The sequence below is a fragment of the Cinclus cinclus genome, chromosome 5, assembly GCF_963662255.1.
Source record: "Cinclus cinclus chromosome 5, bCinCin1.1, whole genome shotgun sequence".
NCBI lineage: Eukaryota > Metazoa > Chordata > Aves > Passeriformes > Cinclidae > Cinclus > Cinclus cinclus.
Genome location: NC_085050.1, coordinates 32,854,281 through 32,868,051, shown reverse-complemented (window position 1 = coordinate 32,868,051; position 13,771 = coordinate 32,854,281). Strand labels below are relative to the sequence as shown.

General features: G+C 38.8%; 1 protein-coding gene across 6 annotated transcripts in view; it reads left to right on the top strand.

Moving 5' to 3' along the window:
- Positions 1–13,771, top strand: part of TENM3 (teneurin transmembrane protein 3) — a 309,761-nt gene that overhangs the window by 126,143 nt on the left and 169,847 nt on the right. The gene's annotated exons all lie outside the window — the stretch shown is intronic.

Genomic DNA, 13,771 nt, shown 5'->3' with positions numbered 1-13,771 from the left:
GTGGTTTACATTAAATTGTATATTTCATTAACTACTGCTACAATCAACATACCAACATGTTCTTGTAATGATGATTTTTAGTAGAATTTTAGTGGAATAAATTAATTAATTTGTAACAGAAAAGGTGCCTGAAACTTTTTAATTGTGACGGAAAATAAAGAGTGTCCCTTAAGTAAATAAAAGACTAAGGAAAGGTAAGAGGAAAGAAGGTAGAGATTCCCTTAGTTGTAATAGGGAAGGCCAAGACATTGGGAAGCCTTGGCACTGCCAAGTGCAGTGGCACTGCCTTGACTTCACATATCTTGTGCAGTTCTCAGAGGTTTGTTGCCTGCTGCATTCACAGCATTCAGTTCATAACCTTTGCAGGGGATCAGAGGCATGCTACATAAAAAAATACAGTATTTTGCAAAGCAAGCAGGAGAGAGAACATGCTTTTCTGCCTTCAGACTGGGATCCTGGTAAGAGATGCCTGAAGTAAGAAGATAATTTGATGCACTCTGTCCAGTAACTTTACATTCAATTCACATGACAGCACCTCCTTCAAAGGCTGTTTTTTGTTTAGTTTTTATGGACAACATCAATGAAAACTATTTTGGGCTGGGGATGGGAGGGGAAGAGCTGAATGTGTTTAATCCAGTAGATTCTATGAAAAGAGACTGTGGCCATAAAAGCATCAAAAAAGCTGTTGTGTATTATTGTTTATAATGAATTGTTTTCTGATTTTTCTTCTAATTGGGCACTTTCATAAATGTATTTTCCTTCCAAATGTATATGTTGTTATTCCCATGAGGTGGCTGCAGTAACATATCATATTGCATGTTAGGATTTTTTCTTTCAAATGGAATGATGTATGAGTCACTTATGCCTAAAACATAGTAAAACTTATTATGCTATCATTCATACAACATCTTCTGAAGTAAATAGATCCAAGAAGACACTTGCAGTGAAAGTTGGATTCCTGAGAGTTTGTATAGGCTGATAAATGTTATGGGCTGATGTATCATTTTTATTCAGAAGAAATTTGTGTATGGTTCTTAATATCACCTGCCTCCTCACCTCAGCATGCATAATCTTAACATCAGTGTGGCAGAGGGCTTTGTATTAAACTGCATTGATTAACAGCCTCCCTTAGTCACAGGATCCGACTTTGAAGTATCCTGTAATTTGTTTTCTGCTTGTGCATGTAAAGATTCTGACCAAGAATTGACTTTGCAGGCTGTAACTACTTCAGAAATATGTAATGAATGGTAACTGCATCAGAAAACATGTAATGAATGAATTTTTGGACCACTACCATATCTCAAAGATAAAGAACAAATACAAACAAAACACACACAAAAAAGTATCTCAGATAACTGAGCAAGAGAGCTAAGACTATTCCTTTGTCTTTATCTCTTCATGTAGAAACCATGACATTTCAAGTGTAATTTAAGTTCTGTGTAGTAACAACTGCACCAGAAAACTGCATGTGTGTTAGGCATTAACATGCCAAAAAAACAAAATTAATGAAATGGGGGTAAACTTGATTTCTGTTCTGTGTTTCCTTTTTTTCTCCATGCTTGTAAATTGCATTTTATAAGATCTGATCCTTTCAGAATTAGCATCTTTTAAGTGTTCCTGCATAATCTCTTCCTTACATAGTGCTGCATTATCAAGCACTGTGTAAAATTAGTTGTTTTATGTTGATGTGAATGCAGACCAAGTTAAGCCATTAGCTGGCTTTTTCAGGAGCTGCTCTCATAATTGGTTGCATTACATATTTTCATAAAAGAGACATTGTGTGAATACAAATGTAATCTTGGCCAAGAACCTGTTAAAAAGTGTCTTTTTCAGAGGGAAAAAATATCTAGTCAAGTAAGAAATTTGTTCATGTCTTTTCTTATCAGTAAGTGCTTTAGTAGATGCTTTGGCAGGAGAGATTCATGAAGATTGGTGGGAGGGCATGGATAGTCTTGGAAAGCACGTGCCATAACATATATGGGGAATTTTAGTTGTACGGGACAGGGCTTCCAGACCAGTTGTTCTAAATGCTTTCTGCGTAATAACTGGTTTTTATCTGGCAGCTTTTACTGGTACTGAAGGGGATATCATGAAAATAGAATATATCAACATTAATAATTTTTCAGGAACTCAGAGATTTGTGCATCTTCTACTGGCAGTCCTACTGTTTAGCTGAAGAGCAGTTGTCTCAGAGTTTGCAAAGCACTCGGACAGCAATTTCCTTTCATCTCTTTTCAAAGAGATGGATAACCTCTGCCTACTGGCAGATATGGATGGCCCAGCTGGCGTGTCCCTTGTCCCTGGACCAAGGCCCAAGGATTTTGGAAGCAGCCTGGTAAAGAGGGTTTGTTACCCTTGGCTCCACTCAGGCATAAACAAGTATTTTCTCTATTTTGGAATTTTCCTCCATTCTTTTGATCATTTTCACTATTTTCTTTGAGATAAAAACCTCTTCACAGTAACTGGTGTGGTTTACTTTACTACAGTTTTTGCTATTCTGAAGTGGTCAGCTTGGCAAAGAAATAAAGATTATGATGTTACTGCTGGATTTTGTAGCTAATATTTCATTAAACTTTATTAGAATGCCCTTTTGTTCATCAGCTCATAACTTTATGAAAAGCACTTTTGGACTGAAATTTTCTGTGTTTAGTCTGGGGCCAAAGGTATTTTTTTACCTTCCTGCAGTGTTTTCTGGCCTACCTTAGCTAATGTGAGGGGTTTGTATATTTGTTTAAGAACTGCTAAGTCTGTATTCTTTTGAACTTGAATGGGTAACTAACCCTATTTGAAATTTGTGGATTTAAATTGTACGTATTGCTAGAGAACTTATCCAGTTCTGCCCAGTGTAAACACAGATAAAATGTTAAAAAATTAAAAGCTATCAAATAAAGGGTTTATATAACTAGTCAAAATATATTCTGTTTTAGATAGCAACAATTTCTTACAGTGAAGAGTGACTAAAAATATGCAACTTTGTAGCACTTCATAAAATTTTCTCATCAACTGATATATTGTTGCTTATATATTCGGACAAAAATAAGGGACTTTGTGGGGGTTTTCTTTAATGCTGAATTTCCAGAGACATCTACATACAGTATCCAGTTTCTCTCAATTCTCAGTATCGCACAGATATTTATTGTTCTTGTTTTTTAAAATAATTCTTTAATGAGGCTTTGTCAAAACTCTTGCCCCAAAATGCCACCTCTGCCCCATTTCAGCACTGCTGCCTTAGCAGCTTTGGTAGTGAGCTGACTTCAGTGATCATGCAGTGGGTTTCCATTTCAGCTTTCCAGCTTCTTGCCTGTGGTGGTCTATTTGTTTCTAAAGTAGAAACATTTTCTCCACATGGGCAAAACTGGTAAGTTCTATTCCAGCAGAGAAATAAATTACATACTAGATGTAATGAGACATCAATGTCCAGTAAATTTCCTGTTGCTTGTGAGAGTGGTACTGTGTGAGACAACAGTCAATAATTTTCTGGTAATTCTCTAATTCCTCCTCTCCCCAAAATTCCTTTGTTAAGGAGTTAAATTTAATGTAGCAGAAAAAAAGCCCTAACAAGAAATAGAACTTGAAAGTGCTTCAGGAAGGAAAGGGCTTTTGATAATGAAGCAACAAGGAACTAACAAAAATACCTATTTCAGTGGTGTCACCTTCGGGCCCTTCAGGACTTCACTCCTGGTTAGGTAAGTTCAGTGTTTCATTGGCAGGGCTGCTTTTTCCTTTCTCATTGCTAAATGCATGCTTTTGTAGGCATGGTGTGATTCTTTAGTATTATTGGACATTTTATTGGTTTGCCTCGGTTTATTGGGAGAAGGCAGGGAGCAGCAGCATGATGTTTTAGTGCCTGTGGAAGGCTCTGGCAGTAGTGCTGCTCATTCTGATGGCTGCTCAGCATTGTGCTGGTCCCTGCAGAGCTGTGCTGGGAGGCACACAGAGCTTGTGAGGGAGCATGGGTCACTGTCTGGGGCAGCGTGCAGTCAGAAGCTGGTGAAGATGGCAACAGTCATTGTGTCTGTCCTTCTCCTCCTTCTCCTCCTCTTCTTTTGCAATGCCACAGCTCTGGTCTTCTGAAATAGCTACAATCTGAAAAAATGCAGCTCACAGGAATATAAATAACCACACCGAAGAAACTAATTGGTTGGAGCATGGTGCTAATGACACCAAGGTCATGGGTTTGATCCCCATATGGGCCATTTACTTGAGGTGGGCTTGGTGATCCTTGTGGGTTCCTTCCAACTCAGAATATTCTGTGATTCTTGTGAATAATAAAAAATAGGATTGTTTTTGCAAGCAAGGTTTATAGAACTCTTTTTCAGCAGTTTGTTGTTCTTTGTTCACATCTATCAAAATCTCTTTAAATTGCTATGTTTCCTTCTGAGAAAACGAGTCATGTACTGTGGTCTGCAAGCATAAGCAATTTGATGTCATTAAGAGGCTCTCTGGATGCTTTTTTTTTTTCTAAGATGTTGTTCCCTTTATGGCAAACTGCAAAGCAGTGGCCACACTGGTAGGAAAACTGGTATCCCTGTCATTGCTTGGACTGCTTGTTTCATATAGGACACAGTGGACTTAAGACAACCAAAGTTACTTAATTAGTATTTGATTTCACTCCTCTTGAAGCTGTTTCTTACAGAGGTGGGAGTAATGAGGGTGGGAAATTACCTGATTCTAAAAAATTAATGATTTGTGAGTCATTCTTGGAAGGTTTATTTCCTCTTTAAGAAGCCTCTCTCCCACTCCCTCCCAAAAAAGCCCTTCACATTGTCTTGTGTTTTTCAAGATGCATTTCCTGTCCTATTCCAAAAAGATGTTTTCTACCCCCCATAATTTAGTCCAAAGCAGCTGTGAGAATACAAAGTGCATTGACTATCATGAGTCATGGTAGAAGAATGATAAACCAGAGGTGACATGGCTCAATCCATTTCACCTCTAATAATAGGAAGGAAGAACAAAGAAGCATTTCTTCAAAGGTTACTTTAATAGGTGATTACTCTTTATGAATTGCCATCTGAAAGAGTATCAGCATCCAGAAAAATTACAGTCTTTTACAAAGGTCAGGATTGAGAGCAGAAACTTGGTAAACACTTCAGCATCATTGCTGAGTGAATATAAGACAGACTCAGAGTGGCTATCCTTCCTGCATTGCTTATAGCATCTGCCAGCTGCTCCATTTTTGATGCTTGATTCCATTTCTGGAAATGCAGGAAAAAGAAAAAGCCCTGGTGTTTTTTGTTTTTTTTTTTTCCTGGTTTTAGCTTGTGTCTGTGGTGTGTTTATAGTTTGGGTTTTTTGAACATGAAAATCCTGACACGTTTTTGAGAAGGGCTGGTTTCTTTCTTACAGCACTATGTAAAGGTTAGTTTCTTTTGCGTGTGAATCGATGAGTAGCGAGCAGAAGGAATGACTGGCTGCGCGTTCCCACTACCCGAGAGATCTCTCCTGCCCTTTCCCCGCCCTCATGTAGCGGTCAGTGAAGCAGCAGACCCAGGCAGATGTGCTCATGCATGTAGGGCTCTGACTGAGGCAGAAGTGATTGGCCATGCCCTGGTGCCTTTTGCATTGCACAGGTGCACAGCTGTGCATGTGTGCCTGCATGTAGAGCGACCATGCGCCTCTGCATCTTGGGCGCACTTGAGCAGGCACCAGCTGCTGTGGTAGGAGAGGGCCAGGTCCGTGGCCAAGTTACACAGCACCCAGGTGGGGACCCCAGGAGCTTCCCTGCACTCACAGTCCGAGTGCTACACTCCCTTGGAGACCTCCTGGCTGTGATGCTCCAGCTACTCTGTGCTGCCTGCCAGGGCCTGCAAGTCGGTTGCAAGCAAGCGGTTCTTGGCTGGGCCAAAACTGTGAGTGTGCCACTGGTGCAGCTGGCTTGGTGATTGAGCTGGTGTCTCCTGGTCCTGGCTGTGCTGTATGAGGCTCCCATCACCAGGCAGAGGAGTCTGAGTCCCAGCAGATGCTCTAAATGGAGAGGTGACATTTTCATGTGAGAACTTCTACATCTCAAGTGAAGATAGGAGTTAATCGGAATATTTTGCAATCTGGCGTTGATTTCAGCTTGCTTCTGTCCAAAACTGCGCCCCCACCCCCCAAAAAAAGAGGAATGTTTTTCTAAAAATACAGAGACCTATCACTTAAAATTATTTTCTGAGTAGAATGAAGATTTTCACTTCTCTGTAAATAGCTCTCTGTTCCCTTCCAGTATTTTGTATGCTCACTTTTAATTAATATTGGTGGAAATAAACTGGAAGATTCCACTGAGCTGAGCAGAATAGCTCCTAAAAATAAACCTTGGATGCTAGAGATGCTTGAGGTTTTAGTTCAGCTTATGAACTTTCTGCCTAGATGAGTGGACCTTTGCTCTGTACCTGGCTCAGAATTTATAAGGTGATCCCTTTTGAAAACAATAATAGTAAAAATAATATTTTTTGTAGTAAGAAGTAAGAGCTATGCATTTTGGTTAGGATACTGCGTCAGTTAAGGCTCAGATTCTGCAATTTCCTTACAGACAAAACTCCCATTTAAAGCAAAAATGAGCACTGCCTGAACTCAAGATTGAAGACGGAGCTGTTGTGGTCATGCAGTCTGACCCCTGTAAGAACAGGGCATTCCTTTTCATTTAACAATCTGCTGAGCAGCAGCTGTTAACTTTTTGAAACAACCAAAATACTTCCAAACAACGTTTTTGCTTCCAAAATGCTTCCTAAATTCTAAGGCATAACCATTTTTCTTAAGAAATCTTTCTCTTTTTTAGAAGATAATTGCCAGTTTTCTATTACAGAGTCTGGTTATTATACTATCTTCCAAGAGGGGGAAAAATAAACCAAAAAACAAATTACAATATTTCAGGCCAGTATTTGTCTTACTTTCTAATGGATTACTTTTGTTTTCCAGATCAATGTCCTTTGGTTATGGTCTTGCAAAGCTTTTGCTTTCACCATCTATAGAAGTAGTTGCAACTTTGTGAGTTAGAACACATGTCAATATAATACATCTGTTTACATGTGCTAAATTTTTGATGAAATACAGGAAAAGTAGATGTCATTTGTGTTTAAAGTTTGCACCTGACATGAAGGCACAGTTCATCAGCACTCAGAAGGATTTGAAACTTCAAAAGTACACCTCAGAATTCATGGGTAAAAGGGTCATTATCCATTATGCTTACAAATAAAGCAAAACACAAATGGAAAATCCACAGTAGATCACAACCATCATTTCTATACATTTGAAAGCTTTTTTTTTTAAAGAGTTCTTGATGTGTTGTTTCTTCTGACTGCAGTGCTTTTTCACTGTAAATGGATTTATGCAGTCTTATTTATATATGTGTATATATTTGGAAGACTGTCTGTGCATGTATTTCCATGGGGAGGTCTTCACAGTAGCTACGGTGGTCAACTCTGGTAGAAGTACATAAGGAGAATTGTGTTGGTTATAAATAATTTTTCTTTGTGTGCGATACAACAGCACTTTTTGGTTCCATTTGCATGTAGAGTATTAATTAAGAGATAACTGTCACTGCAGGTTGGCTGCACAAGGCTGCAGGATCCAGCAGAGAGATAAATGCCAATGCCAATTCATACAGGTTGGAGAGCATACAGGAAGTCCAAAATGAAAAATTAGTCTAAAATTTAAACTCACTTATTACTAACTTACTGTGTTATATGCAGAGATGAAAAGGTCCAAAATGCAGTCATTAAGGGTCATACATACCAGGTGCAGGGATTTGGGAGTTTTTAGGGGTCAATCTACATGTGATACACTAGAAATTTAAATTTTGGGATGCGATCAATAAGCTTGTTAGTAGGGTATAGGTGCCCTTTTTAACAAGAGTGTGTACAGCTTTCAGCACACTGGGAAGTCTTAGAACAGATTGCAAAGAGTCATCTCAGCTTGATTCAGAAGGCTTGTAAGTGTCCTTCATGTTTGAAAGTGTTTTGGTTTCTAATTAATTTAGCCAGAAGACATGTTATTTCTGACCTTCAAAAACCACTGTCTGTCATCCAAGTTTTAAAAGATTCTTAAACTGTTTTATTTTTAAAAAAGAAAAAAAAAAACAAACCCAACCTGCCTTGTCCTGTTGTGAGCAGCAAAGTACAAAATAGAGATATATAGCTATTCTTAGTGATCCATTATATGTATAACATGTTTTTACACAGTATGGAGTCTGAGTTTGGGTTTATGTGACATAGTAGTGCCATTTAATATAACATGAAATCTTCATTTCCATGAACTCACCAGCAAAAATCCCATTAATTTCAGTAAACAGATATCTGCTTTGCAAATTGTAATTTAATACTGTTTTCTTACTGACATTGAAGTCAGTAAGAATGTCTTAACCACTTCAAAATAAGACTCTCCTTCTGTGTGCTTGAGACGCAGATAGAGGAATTTTTTTCTTCAATCTCAGTGAAAAGGGCTTCCAGCAATGTGAATGGGAAAATGCAGTATTCTGCCATAGCTAAACTGCCTAAACAGAGCTGTCTACTGTTGTATTGCTTTAAGCAGTCATCAGAATTTGTATGTAAGTTGGGTACAGGATTTGTGCAACCTGATTGAGATGTAAATAATGACCCTTCAAATTTTTATAGTGAAATTACTTTTTCAAAGTATGTAACTTGCAATGCATCTTATGGTTGATAATGCCAGGTTTTTAGGGGCAATCTAGATATATGAACACCAGTTCTGCATTACTGAAATTCATGAAGCAATGAGAACTGCACATTTTTAAGATCGTATTTCAGCTCAGGAAAGTTTTTGTTGCTTCGTGAATTATAGTCAGAAAAATCTGATTTATCATAAGAAAAGAAAATAAACAAGTTGTTTTTTTTTTTCTTTCTTCTTAGTGTCATTGCCAGCAAAATCTCTCTGCTTTAAGAGTTTGAATCTAGTGGGAAGATTTTGTAAGTGCATGTGTTTTAGGTTTCCTCAGAGATTCTGGGTCATCTATTTCAGCCCATCCACCCTGCAACAGTAGGAGGTCATTACTACTGCTTCTCTCCCATCCTACTTTCCTCCTAAATGCCATGTTCCAGAAGTGTCTAGCAGTATTTTCTCTTAATAGAATCTCTTAATAGAAATCTGCATCTCTAGTGGAGATGCAGTTTGTCCAGGCACCTATTGGTGTTGTTGAAGCAGTGCTTCAGTGTCTAGCAACTGATGACCTATAGAGGATGAAAGCTGAGCAGTTGTTGGGTTCATTCTTTGTAATACCATGTAAATAACTTAACTGCTGCAAATAACTTTTTTTATTATTCTTTTTAAGGGAAGGCAGCTTGTACATAATTGTAAACTGGGGGTTGTGGCCAGGTGGAAGTGTCTGAGGCTCTGGGGGTTGAAGGCACAGCTCTGCCCTTCTCTGCCCCCAGTCCTTCCCAAACTCTGCAGCAGCCCCACTCTCCTTCCCTGCTCTGACAGTCGTGGTGCTGGGCAGCACTGACTGACAGAGGCTCAGCTTTAGAATTCATTTTGCCTTAATGTACTGAATATAGGAATTCCTATGTATGTGTATATTCCTATAGAAATTCCTATGTGTACCAGTCCATTGTTGCAGTCTTCCCCGTTGTTTATTTGCTATCTTTTTATGGGTTGTACTTACCATACTTGTCCCTTTGAGCTTTTCCATATGTGATACCAGTTCTGCTTCCAACTTTTAATTTGTGCCATGTTTCAGATCAGTGCTGATCAGGGCAGAGAACACTGCAGGGTTTTTTTAACATAATTACCTTGTACATATGCATTTAATGAATCCATTATTAGCTCAAGTGTATTTCTTTTTTCATGTTCTTACAACCTACTTTCTTTGTGTTTTACTTTCATATGCTTAGCAAATGTATACACCTCTTCACATACAGCTATACTGAATCTGTTCTTGCTGGAGTGTGCCTGTATTTTGCATTTTCATGTAAGAAGAATTTTTGGAGTACGTAAAGATTGTTTAAAGTTGTATCTTTTCAATTATGAAAATGCCAACAAATTAAAGTGTGTTTTTCCTCATAACTGACCTAAAACATAGCTTTAAATACTCCTAAGTCCAGTATATTTGCCTGTGAAAAATAGATTACTGTTGAATCAAGTTCACATATTAAAAACAAGAACTTCTTATTTTTTAAAATACGGGCAAGAAAGTGAAAGCAGAACAACAAAGTGTTTTTGCTAGTAAATACCAAAAGAAGCAGAATGGGGAGAAAATCAGAAGTTGTATTTTTGTGCGTTTTCTTAGAGTGAAATATTCTTTGTGTTGTATGGTTCTATACTGTATGGAAAAAGTGTTATAATCCATATAATTGGCTTTTGTTATACTTAATGATTTTTATGATTCATAAACAAGTTTGTTAAGACTTCAGGAGCGGATATTGTCAAATAGTTTTAATGCCTTTCATTCCATGTAAAAAAAGAGTTGGAAAGGAATATGCACATCATTTATGATTCCTCTAGAAAGTGTGTTAAGTATTTTTTTTCTTAATGTGTAGCTTATTCTATAAATGGCAATATAGATAGCTATCTCTCTTTTCACTTGGAATCAAAGAGGAGCTCACTGCAAAAATCTGCCAGTTCTGGGTGAAGTTGCACATAAATAGGTGTCCCAGCTGGTTGGCCTAGGGTTCTTGTGAAAAATTGGCTCATGTTATAGCTGGCTTCCTTTTCTCTGCGACCATGTAACTTTGTGACAAGAAAGCAACAAAAGGAGGGCTAAAGAGAGTAGCCATCCTTTATTGGGTGAAGGGAGAAAATACAGCGGCGAATTATGTGAAAGAAACTGAGATAACTTAATGCCTTCTTTGCCTCAGTCTTTAATCGTAAGACCGTTTGGTTTCAAGGTCCCCAGCCCCGTGAGCTGGAAGACAGGGATAGGAAGCAGAACAAAGCCCCTGTAATCCAAGAAGAAATAGTCAGTGACCTGCTGAGCAACTTAGACACCCACAAGTCTATGGGGATCAACCCAAGCGTACTGAGGGAGCTCACAGAAGATCTTAACAAGCCACTTCCGATTATTTACCAGCAGCCCTGGCTAACAGGGGAGGTCCCAGGCGACTGGAACTTAGATAATGTGACACTTATCTACAGGAAGAGCCAGAAAGAGTTTCCAGGGAGCTACAGACCTGTCAGCCTGACCTCAGTGCCAGGGAGGGTCATCTTGAGTGCCATCGTGCCATGAGCCCAGGATAAACTGTGGATCAGGCACAGCCAGCAGAGGTTTACCCAAGGCAGGTCCTGCCTGACCAACCTGGTCTCCTGTGACAAACTGACCCACTTAGTGGATGAGGGAATGTTGATGTTGCCTACCATGACTTTAGTGAAGTTCTTGATACTTTCTCCCACATCATTCTCCTGGAGAAGCTGGCTTTCTGTAGTGGATAGGTGTACTCTTTGCTGGGTTAAAAACTGACTGGATGGGCAGGCCCATCCAGTTGGTGGTGAATGGAGCTGCACCCTGCTGGTGGCTAGTCAGTAGAGTTCCCCAGGGCTCTGTACTGGGGCTAGTCCTGTTTAAATTGTTAATCAGTGATCTGGAGGAGATCAAGTGTGCCCTCATTCAGCTCACAGGCAGCACCAAGTGAGGAAGAATGTTGGTCTCTGGGGGGTAGAAGGTTCCACAGAGGGATCTGGACAAGTTGGATCAATGGGCTGAGGCCAATTGTTCGAGGTTCAACAAGTACTGGGTCCTGCACTTGGGTCACAACTCCATGCAATGCTACAGGCTGGGAGAAGAGTGGCTAGAAAACTGTCCGGCAGAAAAGGACCTGGAGATGCTGGTCGACTGCCAGCTGAAGGTGAGCTTGTAGTGTGTCAGGAAGGCTTAGCTTGAATATTAGGAAAAATTTCTTCACTGAAAGGGTGATCACAACTTGGAACACACTGCCCGGGGAAGTGGTTGAGTCTCTATTCCTGAAGGTGTTTTACAGACATGTAAATGTGGCACTTAGGGACATGGTTTAGTGGTGGACTTGGCAATGCTGATTTAAAGACTTAATTATCTTAAAAGTTCTTTTCCAATCTAAATGATTCTACGATTGTAAGACCTTCCTGCTAGGGTTAGGTTTATTATAAAAAGTTGCATAGCTTCCTGGTGGTTATAGGTGACACTCCCAATCCACAGATTGTTGCAGCAGCAGAGATCTGTCCCTGCTGTGTAGTGGTGGGAGCTTTGCTAATACCCTTAGCACTTCCACCCCACACCTGACACACAGTGTTTTCTGAACTGAGAAATTCAGTAAACCAGGCACCATGTTCTGGATGGCTACTCATCAGTGCAGTGCAGTGTCAGCTAGCCATGTAGCACTGAGACAATTAATAAATTTGAATAAATGAGGGAATTTACAAAGCAGTTAAGGAACCTTGGACATGACACATTTTCAGGCAACATGATATTTTGTGTGATTGTGATTTGTGCAGTCAAGGCTCTGTTGTGCCTGAAAGTTAATGAGTGTAAATTGAGAAGGAGAAAGGAAACATATTGAGAAGTGTTGTATATAAAGTCCAAAGATACTACTAAGATGTTGACTTGCTTCAGACAGTACGTATGCATCTGGAACATATTACTGTAGCTCTCCTGTAGAAGGGATCCAAAGCAATTAAAGGAGATTTATTCCAAGATAAAAACAGTATTACCAAAAGCCCTACTTTTTCTCTTTAATTGAAGCTATTCAAAAACTGAAATATAGCTGCTACCTAAATCAGTTTGAGTATATAATAAATAATGCATTAAATATTCCATCAAGAAATAACCACAAATTCAGGTTCCTGAAGCAAACAATGTGAAAAATTAAAGTGTAGAGAGAAAACCCATTGGCATTTTATCTCAAACTACAAAATGTGCCCACTGTCTACTTCTAAATTTACAAATTGAGCCCTGTAAAATGTCATTCCCCCATACTTTTTATTTCCCTGATTATAAATGTTGGGTTTTACATGGGAGTTACTTGACTAATAGTAAGTGCTTGCTTTCCTTCCAGGACCAAGCTTGCATCTTAAATTATAATAATATATGTTGTGCTGTTCGCTACAAGAAGGGGTAAATGATATGTGGAAGTAAATAGTTTGTGGTGAGGCTGTCATAGTTTTCTTCCCAGGGAAGCCAATTGGTAAGGACTTAACAACAAGTTTTAGAGATATTTAAGGTACTGTATGAGGGTATAAACACAATGTGAAAGAAAAAAAAATAGCATGATTCTAGCAGTGTACAAGGGAGGTGGAGGGAAGGTAATTCAAGTTACTGGTGCCAGTATGATTTGTTAATATTGATGAGCACAGCACCTCTCCAGCATAACTATACTACTAAGTACCACAAAACCAAACCATTATATAATGAAAAAAAAAAGCCCATTCTCCTCTAATTTAAATTTAGATTTATAGTTATGAATGATAACCATGCAGATTAATCTAATTTTGGTATTAGCATAAATTATGTAAAAAAGCTTCTTCATATTCTGGTACATTCCCCACCTACAGGCAACACCACTTTATTCAAAAGTAGTCTGTCAGTCCTACTCTGAGTAAGATCTGTGCTCACAAAAGATGGTAAAGAATCTATATGTTCACAGGATGGATTAGGTAACTCTTTGTCTTTTGCATTCTGGCCTAATTATTGTTTCATTGGAGGACTAAATGCATTGTTATGATATCCTAAGGCTTAATTTAAATCTGCCTTCCTGTCCATGATGACTTTAAGATAAAGATGCAGAAATGGGATGTATCACTGTGTATGCATGTTTTAAAACAACTTGTGCAGATGGACACAAGTTTGACAGGTGAAACATTTTGATAGGTT